Raw genomic sequence first — 13,980 nt, forward strand, 5'->3', positions numbered from 1 at the left:
TTTAGTCAAAGATATAACCTGATGAAATTGTTCCCTCAGTGTAGTATGCAACATGTTGGGTGACTTGTAATTATTATTATTTTTGTAATTCATATATAACTCGTCTCCAAAGCTTACAAGTAAAATTTTTAAAATTACTGGAAGAATGAAATTTCAAAAAATTTATGTTTCTTATATTTTTACTCATTTTATTACATAATATATGTGCATGTTGATGGTTTCGTCCAAACTCATATTCTGGTTTCGTCCCTCAATTCTTCTATGTTTTTGTTTTATTTTATTTTTTTACCCATTTCTCTTATAATGACTCATTCGTTAAAAATTCTTAAATTAAAAATTAAATACAAAAGAATTCTTTCATCCTGTATGAGGTTTAATATTGTTTTTTGGTGTTTATTACGTGGAAGCCTTGCAGAAAATCAAATAAATTGACTTTCATCAATTAAGTAGACATGAGTGTTAATTTAAAAGACAGGAGGAAAAGGAAAATTACATACTTTCAAAACGTACACACATATTCATATATTACATTATATTCTACATATAGAGTACTTTCCAAAACGACAACTAAACATAATAACTGTATTATTAATCCTCCTCCTCCTCAATCACAAATTCCTGCAAGCTTGCCTTGTGTGACACAAAGCCAAATTACTTTTTTTTGTTTTTTGACTTGGACACAAAGCCAAATTATTCTTCTCTGCCATGTATTCACTCTTATTTCATTACAATTAGCACCCTTAATATATATTACCATCTCTATTCAAGGGCAATTGCGACTGTATTTCGTACACTTCTTTTTCGGAGGTGGTTTTGGCAGGCAGCTTGTATATTGTTTCGATCTGCCGCCGCATGTAGGTGTAGTAACCACCTGCATAAGCTTACGCCCAAGAGCACTTTTTTCTTCTGTTGAATAAGAGAAAAAGATGGTATCGGTTTATTAGACATTCAAGTATAAGTTGTAACAATAGAATTATGTGAGGAGGAATTACAGTTTTCCCTTTAATAACGTTGTTAGAAAATAGTACATGAGATCAATCATCTTTAAACAAAGTATTCCAAAATTATTGTATCTATCTTAGGGATTAGATATTAATTGATCCATTTTTTCAAGCTTAGTTGCAAAGATACTAGTACTTATAGACAAATTAGATCACTAAAGAACAGCATCCATGATGTGAATATGTACTTAATAGTATTAGACAGTCAAAAGTCATAATAATTATGTATGCACAAAATATTTTCAGTGTTGCAAAAATAAATAAATAAATAAATAAATTATGAGAATTTGAAGTCTCTTGACCTGTTTGGGATAATTTCTGAGCTGTTATAGATGAAGAAACGAAGATGATGGAAGCCAAAAGAAAGATTACTATGTAGAATGCCTTCATATTAGAGAGTGTATAGGTTGTTATAACTTTAGTTCCAATCCACTCTTATTTATAGAGTATCCATCCACATGCAAACTTCTATTTGTGTATGCACACACGTGTGAGAGAGATATGATTCTAATTTGTTTGTCTTGATTATAAGAAAATTTTGATAAAAAAAAATGAAAGAATTATTAGAATATGTTAAATTGGACCTACTTTAAAGGAAAGAGACATATCATGCAAGTTATGCAACTTATGCTACAAAACATAAAAGATCTTTGAGATCTTTTTGTAGCAACTTGCAGCAACTTGTGCTACAAAATATTAGAAAATAAATTTTTTTTTTTAAAGTAATATGGTATTTCAGGATAAAAATTATATTATAATAATATTTTATTTAATTTTTAATAAAATATTTTTTTCTATAAAAAGATTAATTTGTAACGTTGGGAAGCTATACAATTATTCACAATGATGGATCCACAATGTTGACAGATTTATCTGCTTCGTTGACTCCAAGTCAATGCGAAAGATATTATATGAAACCGACAAAGGAGCAGCTAGAGTAGTTTCTTCCAATAACAGTCCTCCTAAGGTCCAATCATAAGGACACTTCAGCCTAGTGGCCCCGGGCCCATGGGCGTGTGTCTTCATCACTCACGAGAGTAGGCTCCATTTGGATGAATTGATAAATAGTAAACAATTTGAATTGATTAAGAAATAATACTATTTTATAGATCTAATTGAAGTGTATTTAAATATAAATATATTAAAATTTATATTTAAATATACAAAATAAATTAAGATGAATTTATTTATTTTTTATTAAAAGTTTAAAATAATAACTACTATCAATGATTAGTAGATTGAAGTATACTTACCAACCAAATATAGTCTTAAAATTATAGACTCCAATCTCTAGCTCAATAAGAGCCCAAATTGAATTTTGTATCCCAAGTCGGTTCATATCTAGTATCGGTAGAATTATTACAAAGAGCAAATTTTTATTTTATTTTATTTATTTAAAATAATATGAGATCTCATAAATTATCCAAAAGCTTAAAAAAAAAAAAAAAAACTCAAGTTACATATGAACTATACTCTTAAAAGACTAGTCAAAAGTATAATTAATTAAATCTCTATTGAAATTATTATAATTATAAGTATAAAGAACAAGAGATTTTCTCTCCCAATTAATGTGAAATCTCATAGATACATCACTTGCATCGTTCAAGAGAGACTCAAACCACAACTGAGATATACTCTTAAAGGATTAGGAAAGAGTATAATTAGAACTTCATTGAAATTACCATAAAAAGTAATAAGAACTTTATCCCTCTTACTAATATGAGATCTCATAAACTATCTACCTCCGTAATAGATTGTGAGTTGTAAGAAGAAATTTAAGAGAATATGCTATGTAGAGAGTCCAGAGACCAAAACTGTAACATTTTGTGTGCAATTCAAACAATATTGGCCAAAATAGTCAGAAAAGAAAAAAAGGGGAAAGATTACTCTGAGACCAAAATAAATATTTTGCGTAGGTAGGTTGTACATATTCAAATTGAAAAATGATTTATGCACAACAAATTTGTAATAATATTTTACACAAATATGTTGTAAAATGTAAAAAATAAATAAATAAATAAATTATGAGAATTTGAAGTCTCCTGGCCTGTTTGAGATAGTTCCCGAGCTGTTATAGATGAAGGAATAAAGATGATGGAAGCCAAAAGAAAGATTACTATGTAGAATGGAGAGTATATAGGTTGTTGTAGCTTTAGTTCTTCCTGATCCACCATTATTTATAGAGAGTATCCATGCACATGTAAACTTCTGTTTGTGTATGTACGCACGTGTGGAGAGATATATGATTCTAATTTGTTTGTGTTGATTATAAGAAAATTTTGATAAAAAAAAATAAAAGAATTATTAGAATATGTTAAATTGGACCTACTTGAAATGAAAGAGACACAGCATGCAAGTTGTGCTACAAAACATAAAAGAAAGGAGTTTAGAAAACTAAATGATATGAATCACGAAAACTAGTTTGGTTATAAAAACTAAACTATTTCATTTTATATAATTATTATAAAATTTTTTTATATAAAATATAAGAAAGAATTTAACTTTTTTAAATCTTAAAATAAAAATTATATTATAATAATATTTTATTTAATTTTTAATAAAATATTTTTTCAATAACTGTGTGTTTTTCAGTTTTGAGGTACTTAAGTTTCTAAGTATATTGCTTGTCTCATAAAAAGAACTTGTGTACTTTTTGTCGTTATAGTTCATGTTAAAAAACAAATATGATTATTGAGTATCAAATAGTTATCAGGAAGAAATAGAGAACCCATATCAGAGTCAATTAGTTTGTCTTTTTTAAGCCAATGTTAGTTGCAATGATCAGGTGATTAATTTGATATATCTGCTTATGAATCTATAAACAAAGACTGAAGTCAATGGTTCATTATTTGTAGTTCCAAATATTTTTCTATAATATTTTTGTAGAAAATGAAAAGGGCTACTTGGCTAAGAGCAATATGGATTCAGTATCATGTCACATCATTTGTAAAATAGATGGCTCGACTTGGATGTTTGGTCATGTCTTGGGTATAATGTCGATGGTGCTAATTACAACAAGATAATCTTATTGCACATCTACAGATTTAACAGGACATTGATGGGATGATTAAAAAATGATATACCTCTATGCTGAATTGAAGAATAAATCTGGAAAGGTTGAAATGGTAGAGTAGAATATTCTTATTAACTTTCCCAGCCATGTTTATTAATATTATTGTAGCTTTCAATGTCACTGGCATGAGAAATCTTCCAACTATGGAATTGCATTTTTCATGATTTTATTGAAACTACAGAACCAATTTTCTTACAATAACCAGCTGTTTTTATTCCAGGATTAAACTACATTTACCCATGTGACTTTGTTCCATTTACAAGAAGACCTCTATTTTTGGTTATTGATAGTGACAACAGTGAAGCATTCAAGGCAAGTCTCGTACTCCTAGTTTTTGGGCTTGTGAGTTTTACTTGTATATTGCAAAAGTGAACTAATAGTTGTTTGTTGCTAGTTTTACATTGTTGATTTGAAGTGTGGATGCAATTTAGGTTACCCTGTTGAGGACATGCTTCCAATGAAGTTTTCTCTTTAACAACACAGTTATTTATCATTCTTTTATTGATGATATTTGGTCTATTGGGGTGGTTCTGGTATACCGTTGGATGTACTTGGTGGTGGAACAATGAGTTTTGACGTGTGGGTTTTTTGTATTTGAAATTGGCCATTGGATATTTTGCTATTGATGTTACTTTTGCTGGATTTGAGTGGTCGGTAAATCTGTGCCTTTAACTTGCTTTTATTTTGGTTGGATTTGGTTTAGCTTCTGAACTTATTTATCTGTTTATGTATATTGGTTAGCCCCATTTGGATATAAGCTGGGGTTGCACTTAAGGAGAGTCGTGCAGGTAGTAGTGTTTGGTGGTTCAACAGAGAGAATGACATTTCGGAGGCTACATGTACATGTTTAACAAAAGTGGTGGTTTGTTTCTGTTTTTTTTTTTATGAACTGCAAGTGGATAACAACAAAATGGGACTATTTTCACGATGATAGAAAATCAAAGTCCTTCCACAATGATGTAGTAAATTAGTTCATGTCCGTTGTTGTGTATTGGTGTTTAATTAAAACAATGGATGAATTTTGTATTGGTCTAAGCAAATTAGTTTAGACAATGTAATATGTAGTGGATTTTTTTTTTTTTTTTACATGCATTTAGTTATAAAGTTCATTAGTTATTTAAAACCTTAGCTATTGTTAACATAAATTTAGTTTTTTATTTTGATATTTTTTATCATTATGGAGAATGATAAATATATAGAGTTATATAATAAATATTTTTTTTTTCTTTTCAACATTATTTCTTCAAAAAGTTGTAATAAAATATAGGATTTTTTATAAACGTATTTTCCGGGAAAATAAATAATAACACACAGACGCGTTAAAAAAAACAAAACAAAAAAAAACAAAATGCCCATGTATGACCCGGATGAATTCGGTTTGGGTTCCGGCCCGGATTTTAGATCCGAGTTGCGGTCCGGGTATACTCGGATTTCCAGATTGGAACCCAGATGAACAGTCCTACATTTCATTATGATCATTAAAATAGCATTTGGTTTTCAATATATCTTTTTTCAATCAAAATTATAAATTAATATTATTTGATATATTTTTTAAAATTTATAATTATCTAAATGAAATATGTTTAATGAAAAGAACTCACGTTTGGCTGGTAGTTAGGCACACAGTATGTAATTCATGTGTTACTTAAAACTTAGTATAATTGGTTATCATACATTATTTAGAAAATCTAAATGTTAGATTATTATTATAGATTATTATTACTTAATATATGAGCTTGTTGACGGTGTTCCTTACATTTAGCTGAACTCATTATTCTAAGCCAAAAAATGTTCGACCCCTCCAAACTCATATATTCTGGTTTCGTCCCTCAATTTTTCCATGTTAATCTTTTTTGCCCATTTCTCTTATAATGACTAGTTAAAAATTCTTAAATTGAAAGTTGAAAGTTTTGACAAAAAAAATCTTTCATTCCGCCCAAGGTTCAAATGATCTTTTGGTGTTTATTAAGCAGAAGCTTTGCAGAAAAACAAATAAACTGTCTTTCATCAATTAAGTAGAAATTGGTTTTTAAAAGACCGAAGGGAAAATAAAGAAAATTATATACTTTCAAAACACACACACATATTCACATATTACACTATATTCTATAAATATATATATATATATATATATATAGTACTTTCCTGCAAGCTAGCCTTGTGTGACACAAAGCAAAATTATTATTCTTTGTCATGCATTCACTCTTATTTCATTACAATAACCAGCTTAATATAATTACCATCTTTTTTCAAGGATGGCACTTGGGAGGGTTTGGCGGACACGCCGTGCGAGCCCGATTCATCGGCAGCTTCTTGAAAGGCACGCAGCATTTAGTGTTACCAACCGGCAGTGGTGCCGCAAGCTTACGCCCTAGAGCACTTTTATCTCCTGTTGAATAAGAGAGACTTGGTTATCAGATATTCAAGTGTAAGTTGTAACAATAAAATTATGTGAGAAGAAATTCCAGTTTTCCATTTAACAACTTGGTTTGAAAATAGTATGTTAAACAAAGTATTCCAAAATTATTATATCTGTCTTAGGGATTAGATATTAATTGATCCAGTCTTTCATACTTACTTGCATAGATCATAGTAGTACTTATAGACAAATTAGATCACTAAAGTAATAGCATCCATTATGTGAATAAGTACTTAATAGTATTAGACGGTCATAAGTCATAATAGTTATATATGCACAAAAATATTTTAGTGTTGCAAAATAAATAAATAAATTATGAGAATTGAAAGTCTCATTACCTAATTGAGATAGTTCCGGAGCTGTTATAGAGGAAGGAACAAAGATGATGGAAGCCAAAAGAAAACTTACTATGTAGAAGGCCTTCATGATATTGGAGAGCATATAGGTTGTTGTAGCTTTAGCTTTAGCCAAAAGAAAACCCTTATTTATAGAGTGTATGATAAAAGAATGATTAGGATATGTTAAATTGGACCTATTTGAAATGAAAGAGACATAGCAGGCATCTTTTGCTTCAAAACATATAAGAAAGGAGTTTAGAAAGCCAAAATATATACATGAATCAGGAAAACTGAAAAGTGTCTATAACATTGGGGAAGATATACAATTATTCACATCGATGGGGAAGAAAATGAAGTGTATGGATATATTTAGTTTGGCAGACTCACAATAGTAGGCTGCATTTAGATGGATGTGATATAGCGACTAATTTGAATTGATTTAGAAATAATAGTATTTTATATGTCTAATTGATCAGTTATATTTAAATATAAATATATTAGAATTTGTGTTTGGATATATTCAAATTGAAAAATGATTTATACACAACATTTTTTCATAATATTTTACGTAATTATGTTTTAAATAGAGAATATTTTTATAGAATAATTGATAAAAATAACTCGACTTTATAAAAATAATTTATGAAATATGTTGCAAAATGTGACTTATCTATCATTATTCATTCAAATTTGGCGTGCTGGACAAACAATGATAGATCATTGAGTGGCCATCATTTCTCGACAAACATGCCTATTTATGGGTCTCTATTGAATATTGGTCTTGTTATAAGGGTAATCTTTCCTCTTTCCTTTTTATAACTCATATTACATTTCTACATTAAATCAAAGGTGTAATAGGTTTCTATCTCCACCTGAAGGAGGTTGAATAATGAATTTGGAGATCCTCAAGGAGTAGCTTGAGGCGACGACGTAAGCAGTGGAGCCGAACCTCGTTAACATACTGAATTTGCTTCTCTCTTATCCTTACTCTTTATATTTATTACTGTTTCGTATTTTGTTTATATTTTATATTGTATATTTGATTTATAATTATTATTATTTTTAAATATAACTCAATTCATCCCCCTCCTCTTGTGTTAGTCATCTAGGCAACATGAGGTGTAAGAAGAAATTTAATAGAAGATGCTAAGTAAACCAAAACTGTAACATTTTGTGTGCAACTCAAAAAATATGGGTCAAAATAGTCAGAAAAGAAAAAAAAGGGGAAAGAATATTATTATTTTTTCTAATCAAGCATGCATATATTAATAAAAAAATATATTACAAACTATGTGGTGGGTCTTTTCCACTATCTAAAAGCAAGATACTAGGAGGATAAAATCTAATGGAATGCTACCAAACAAAAAGTTCGTAGCTGCCCATTGCGCAATTGAGTGCGCAAGTCGATTTTGAGATCGATCTATCTTGTTGAAGCACCAACCAGAATGCAACTTTAGAGAGTTTGCAATGTCCTCAGAGATTGTAGATATTTGCCAAATCACCTCTGTTTTTGAAATAGAGGAAATTATCAACTGGGAGTCTCCTTGTAATGAAACTTGAGGATAGTTAATGAAATCAGTCATTTTAATAGCTACTTGTGCGGCAATAGCTTCAGCGATGACTGGAGTTGTAGTAGGATGCTTCTCAATCCAAACTTCAATAACATCATCACCTTTAGAGTTTCTACAAACTGCTGTAGCCAAAGAGTAGGAGTTTCTAACCGCTGCATCAAAAGATATGCAAATATGAGTTGTTGGAGGATTTTGCCATTTTTTTCCCGGTTTGAAGATGGTATGCTTTTTCCAAACCTGCAGATTTTCTTCATAAGAGAGATTTTCTATGTAGTACATATTCAAATTAAAAAATGATTTATACGAAACAAATTTTTCATAATTATGTTTCGAATAGAGAGTATTTTCATAAAATAATTTATAAAAATAACATTATTTTATAAAAATATCCTTATCTTGAAATACTATTGTGAAATATGTTGCAAAATGTGACTTTATTAGCTATCATTATTCATTCAAAATTGGGATGCTGGACAAACAGTGACAGATCAATGACATCCAAGACCTGATGAAACTGTTCCCTCAGTGTAGAATACAACATGTTGGGCGACTTATAAGTATTATTATTTTAATAATTCATATATAACTCGTTTCCAAAGTTTAGCCTCTCTCTCTCTTTCTCTCTCTCTTAATTGCAACGTATAAAAAGTTTACAAGTAAAATTTTTAAAATTACTGGAAGAATGAAATTTCAAAAATTCTTCCAGTAATTTCAAAAATTTTATGATTCTTATATTTTTACTGACTCTATTAATTAATATATGAGCTTGTTGATGGTTTCGTCCCTCAAATTTTCAATGTTTTTTTTTTTTAGTCCATTTCTCTTATAATAACTCGTTAAAAATTCTTAAATTAAAAATCAAAAACAAAAAAATTCTTTCATTCCATATGAGGTTTCATATTGCTCTTTGGTGTTTATTACATGGAAGCCTTGCAGAAATGCAAATAAACTAACTTTCATCAGTTAAGTAGACATGGGTGTTAATTTAACTGAAGGGAAATAAAGGAAAATTACATACTTTCAAAACGTACACACATATTCATATATTACACTATATTCTATATATATAGTGCTTTCCGAAACGGCAACTAAACATAATAACTGCATTATTAATCCCCCTCCTCCTCGATTGCAAATTCCTGCAAGCTAGTCTTGTGTGACACAAAACTAAATTATTCTTCTTTGCCATGCATTCACTTTTATTTCATTACAATTACAACCCTTAATATAATTACCATATTTTTTCAAGGCCCGCAATTGCGTTTGTATGGGTTCCTACACTTCTTCTTCGGGCTTGGTGGCAGGCAGCTTTTATATGTTGGCGATTTGCCGCATGCAGGGGTAGTACTCACCTGCATAAGCTTACGCCCTAGGGCACTTTTTTCTTCTGTTGAATAAGAGAGAAAGATGGTATTGGGTTATCAAATATGTAAGTACAAGTTGTAACAATATAATTATGTGAGGAGGAATTACAGTTTTCCCTTTAACAACTTGGTTTGACAATGGTACATGAGATCAATCATCTTTAAACAAAGTATTCCAAAATTATTGTATCTATCATAGGGATTAGATATTAATTGATTCATTTTTTCATAAATTAGATATTAATTGATTCATTTTTTCATACTTACTTGCATAGATAGTAGTACTTATAGACAGATTAGATCACTAAAGAACAGCATCCATGATGTGAAGTACTTAACAGTATTAGACAGTCATAAGTCATAATAATTATGTATGCACAAAATATTTTTAGTATTGCAAAAAAATAAATAGATAAATTATGAGAATTTGAAGTCTCCTAACCTGTTTGAGATAGTTCCCGAGCTGTTATAGATGAAGAAACAAAGATGATGGAAGCCAAAAGAAAGATTATTATGTAGAATGTCTTCATATTGGAGAGAATATAGGTTGTTGTAGCTTTAGTTCTTCCTGATCCACTCTTATTTATAGAGAGTATCCATGCACATGTAAGCTTCTGATTGTGTATGCATGCACGCACGCGTGAGAGAGATATATGATTCTAATTTGTTTGTGTTGATTATAAGAAAATTTTGATAAAAAAATAAAAGAATTATTAGAATATGTTAAATTGGACCTACTTTAAACTTAAAAGACATAGCATGCAAGTTTTGCTACAAAAGGAGCGTAGAAAACTAAATGATATGAATCACGAAAACCAGTTTGGTTATAAAAACTAAACTATTTCATTTTATATAATTATTATAAAATATTTTTATATAAAATATAAGAAATAATTTAATTTTTTTAAATCTTAAAATAAAAATTATATTATAATAATATTTTATTTAATTTTTAATAAAATATTTTTTCCATAAAAAGATTCGTTTTTAACAGTAGAAAAGATATATAATTATTCACAATGATGGTCCACAATGTTGTAACTAGTATGACAGATTTGTCTGCTTCAATGACCCCCAAGTCAATGCGAAGATATTATATGAAACTGACAAAGGAGTCGTCCTAAGGTCCAATCATAAGGGCACTTCAGCTATTGATGCGAAGATATTGATGAATAATAAACAATTTGAATTGATTTAAAAATAATAGTATTTTACAGATCTAATTGAAATGTATTCAAATTGGAGGATGATTTATACATAACAAATTTTTAATAATATTTTACATAATTATGCTTTAAATAGAGAGTATTTTTATAAAATAATTTATAAAAATAACATTACTTTATAAAAATATCCTTATCTTAAAATATTATTAAGAAATATGTTATAAAATGTGACTTATTTATCATTATTCATTTAAATTTAGCACGCTGAAAAAATAGTGACAGATCATTGAGCGGGTAATTTAGCCAAGGAAAACACTAGTGCCAGATCATTTTATTCTATTTTCCTATATATATGATCAATTCTCAGCTACTTAATGAAGTATTTTTCTAATGAATTTAAGATTTTTTTTTTAAAATATATATATATATATATCTTTAAAGAGTTTAGGAAAATATTTTTTTTTTAAATATTTTTTTAAAAAAGATAGTATTTTATGACTTATCAAATTTGGCATGCCGGACAAAATGTGACTTATCAAAAGGATATTTTAAATATGCTTATTTTATAAAAATATTATTATTTATTCAAATTTGTCATGTGGGACAAATAGTGACAGATCATTGAGTGGGTAATTTTGTCAAAGATATCCAAGATCTGATGAAACTGTTCCCTCAGTGCGGTATACAACATGCTGGGCCACCTGGTAATGAAGGGGTTGATAAGACGTTGCCAAAGTATGCTTGGCATATTGAGGATCTGAGTGTGTGGAAAGGGACTATACCTTATTATATTCAATCTATAGTTTGGGTAGACAAACATCGACTGTAATGTCTTTGTTTCGGTTTCAATGAAAGTTCTTTTTATCAAAAACTAAAAGTAAAAATTTACGACACAACAGCCATATTAACTACTAGATTTTATTCTATTTTCCTATATATATATGATCAATTCTCAGCTACTTAATGGAGTATTTTTCTAATGAATTTATGATTTTTTTTAAATATTTAAAGAGTTTAGAAAAGATATTTTTTAAAAAAATAGTATTTTCTGTGGCTTCCCTTAGTGGGTTTATATAGCATCACCTAAAGAAAATATTTCCAACTCAATTTTTGTAATATCTATAATTGTTTAGAATAAATCTATAACCACCGACAAAATACCAATTGATTTTTTTTTTTTTAATTTAGTGACTAAAAAGTATTTTTTATGATGTTGTGAATTTTAATATATATATATATATATATATTTAAGAGTATAAAAAAAAAAAAAGGTTATTTGGCCTTCTCGGAACCCATCCTCGGACTACACCATCAGTTTTTAAGTGCACCATTTCATTATGATAATTAAATTAGCATTTGGTTTTCAATATATATTTTTTTTCAATCAAAATTATAAATTAATATTATTTTATATATTTTTTAAAATTTATAATTATCTAAATGAAATATGTTTAATGAAAAGAACTCACGTTTGGCTGGTAGTTAGGCACACAGTATGCAATTCATGTGTTACTTAAAACTTCTTAGTATAATTCGTTATTATACATTATTTAGAAAATCTAAATGTTAGATTATTATTATAGATTATTATTACTTAATATATGAGCTTGTTGACGGTGTTCCTTACATTTAGCTGAACTCATTATTCTAAGCCAAAAAATGTTCGACCCCTCCAAACTCATATATTCTGGTTTCGTCCCTCAATTTTTCCATGTTAATCTTTTTTGCCCATTTCTCTTTTAATGACTAGTTAAAAATTCTTAAATTAAAAGTTTAAGTCAAAAAAAATCTTTCATTCCGCCCAAGGTTCAAAATTTGAATCCAAGATTTCAAATTTCGTGTAATTATATATCTACACATAGATTTTAATAATAACAAATAAATTCAAAAAATAAAGAAGTCTCAACCTCAAGTTGTCTACACAATGGAGTCAAGCACATTAAGGAACCAAGCATGAGCAAGAAGAGAACAAGTTCACATTAAAGTCATAGAGTAATGTTATAAATTTCTTAAAAATTTGAATTTAAGATTAAGGCTCAAAATTAATATTTTATCATAAAGTATTAAAATACATTTTCCACATGTGCATGAATATCTTGAGTGATTGATTGTCATATTTCACATTTGCATATTTTATTCGAATATTTTTAAAAGTGTTTGATGCTATTTTTGAATTATGCAAAAAGTAGATGATTTTGTTTGAAAACTTTGAAAATATTAAAAATGATTGATTGTCATCTTTCATATGTGCATGCTTTATTTAAATATTTTCAAAAGTGATTGATGCTCTTTTTGACTTATGCAAAAAGTAGATAATTTTGTTTGAAAATTTTGAAAAGTAAAATATTCTCCTTTTGTCATATGCCAAAAGTAAAAAAAAAAAAAATAGGTTTAAAATTTTTGAAAAGTGAATGATGTTGTCTTTATCAAATGAAAAAAAAAAAGAAACTTTTATTTGAATTTTTTGAAAAATGAATGATGTTGTCTTTGACATGTGAATCTTTTTAAATTTAAATATGAAATCTCATATGCCTATAAATAGATTTTTGAGAGATTCAAATTTAAAACACCAAGAGTATACAACATTCATTCAAAACTTTCATTTTCTTTTCTCTAAGCATTGAGCCTTAAACCTTGTTCATTTTGAAAGAAATATAGTTTGCGCTGGATTGTTCTTATTTCACTTATTGAGGAGTGGTTTTTTATAACCTACCAATTATCAGCTCTTGTATCAATAAAAGTGCGTGTATTACTCTTATGCGTATAGAAAGTATTCTACACAGGGAATAGTTGAATCACCACATGTAAGATGATTGCAAGTGTAGAGAATGTTCTACACAGATCCTTTGTAGCGGTATTGTTCAAAGGTGTAATAGATTTCTATCTCCACCTAAAGGAGGTTGAATAGTGAATTTGGAGATTCTCAACGGTAGCTTGAGGCGAGGACGTAGACAGTGGGGCCGAACCTCGTAACATACTGAGTTTGCTTCTCTCTTACCCTTACTCTTTATATTTATTGCTACTTTGTATTTTATTTGTATTTTATAT

At 28.6% G+C, this 13,980-nt stretch overlaps 3 long non-coding RNA genes across 3 annotated transcripts; all 3 read right to left on the reverse strand.

Annotated features, from left to right (window-relative positions):
- Positions 1–494: 494 nt before the first annotated feature.
- LOC122305644 lies at positions 495–1,523 on the reverse strand. The gene is made up of 2 exons (XR_006241188.1): positions 1,304–1,523; positions 495–906 (listed from the first exon to the last, which is right to left on the reverse strand). It is a non-coding gene; the product is annotated as an uncharacterized LOC122305644 (long non-coding RNA).
- Positions 1,524–6,168: 4,645 nt separating this feature from the next.
- Positions 6,169–7,057, reverse strand: LOC122305813. The gene is made up of 2 exons (XR_006241254.1): positions 6,832–7,057; positions 6,169–6,463 (listed from the first exon to the last, which is right to left on the reverse strand). It is a non-coding gene; the product is annotated as an uncharacterized LOC122305813 (long non-coding RNA).
- A 2,308-nt stretch (positions 7,058–9,365) lies between these two features.
- On the reverse strand, positions 9,366–10,540 carry LOC122304189. The gene is made up of 2 exons (XR_006240949.1): positions 10,209–10,540; positions 9,366–9,789 (listed from the first exon to the last, which is right to left on the reverse strand). It is a non-coding gene; the product is annotated as an uncharacterized LOC122304189 (long non-coding RNA).
- Between the last annotated feature and the right edge of the window lie 3,440 nt (positions 10,541–13,980).

This window comes from Carya illinoinensis, chromosome 3, assembly GCF_018687715.1.
Source record: "Carya illinoinensis cultivar Pawnee chromosome 3, C.illinoinensisPawnee_v1, whole genome shotgun sequence".
Classification (NCBI taxonomy): domain Eukaryota; kingdom Viridiplantae; phylum Streptophyta; class Magnoliopsida; order Fagales; family Juglandaceae; genus Carya; species Carya illinoinensis.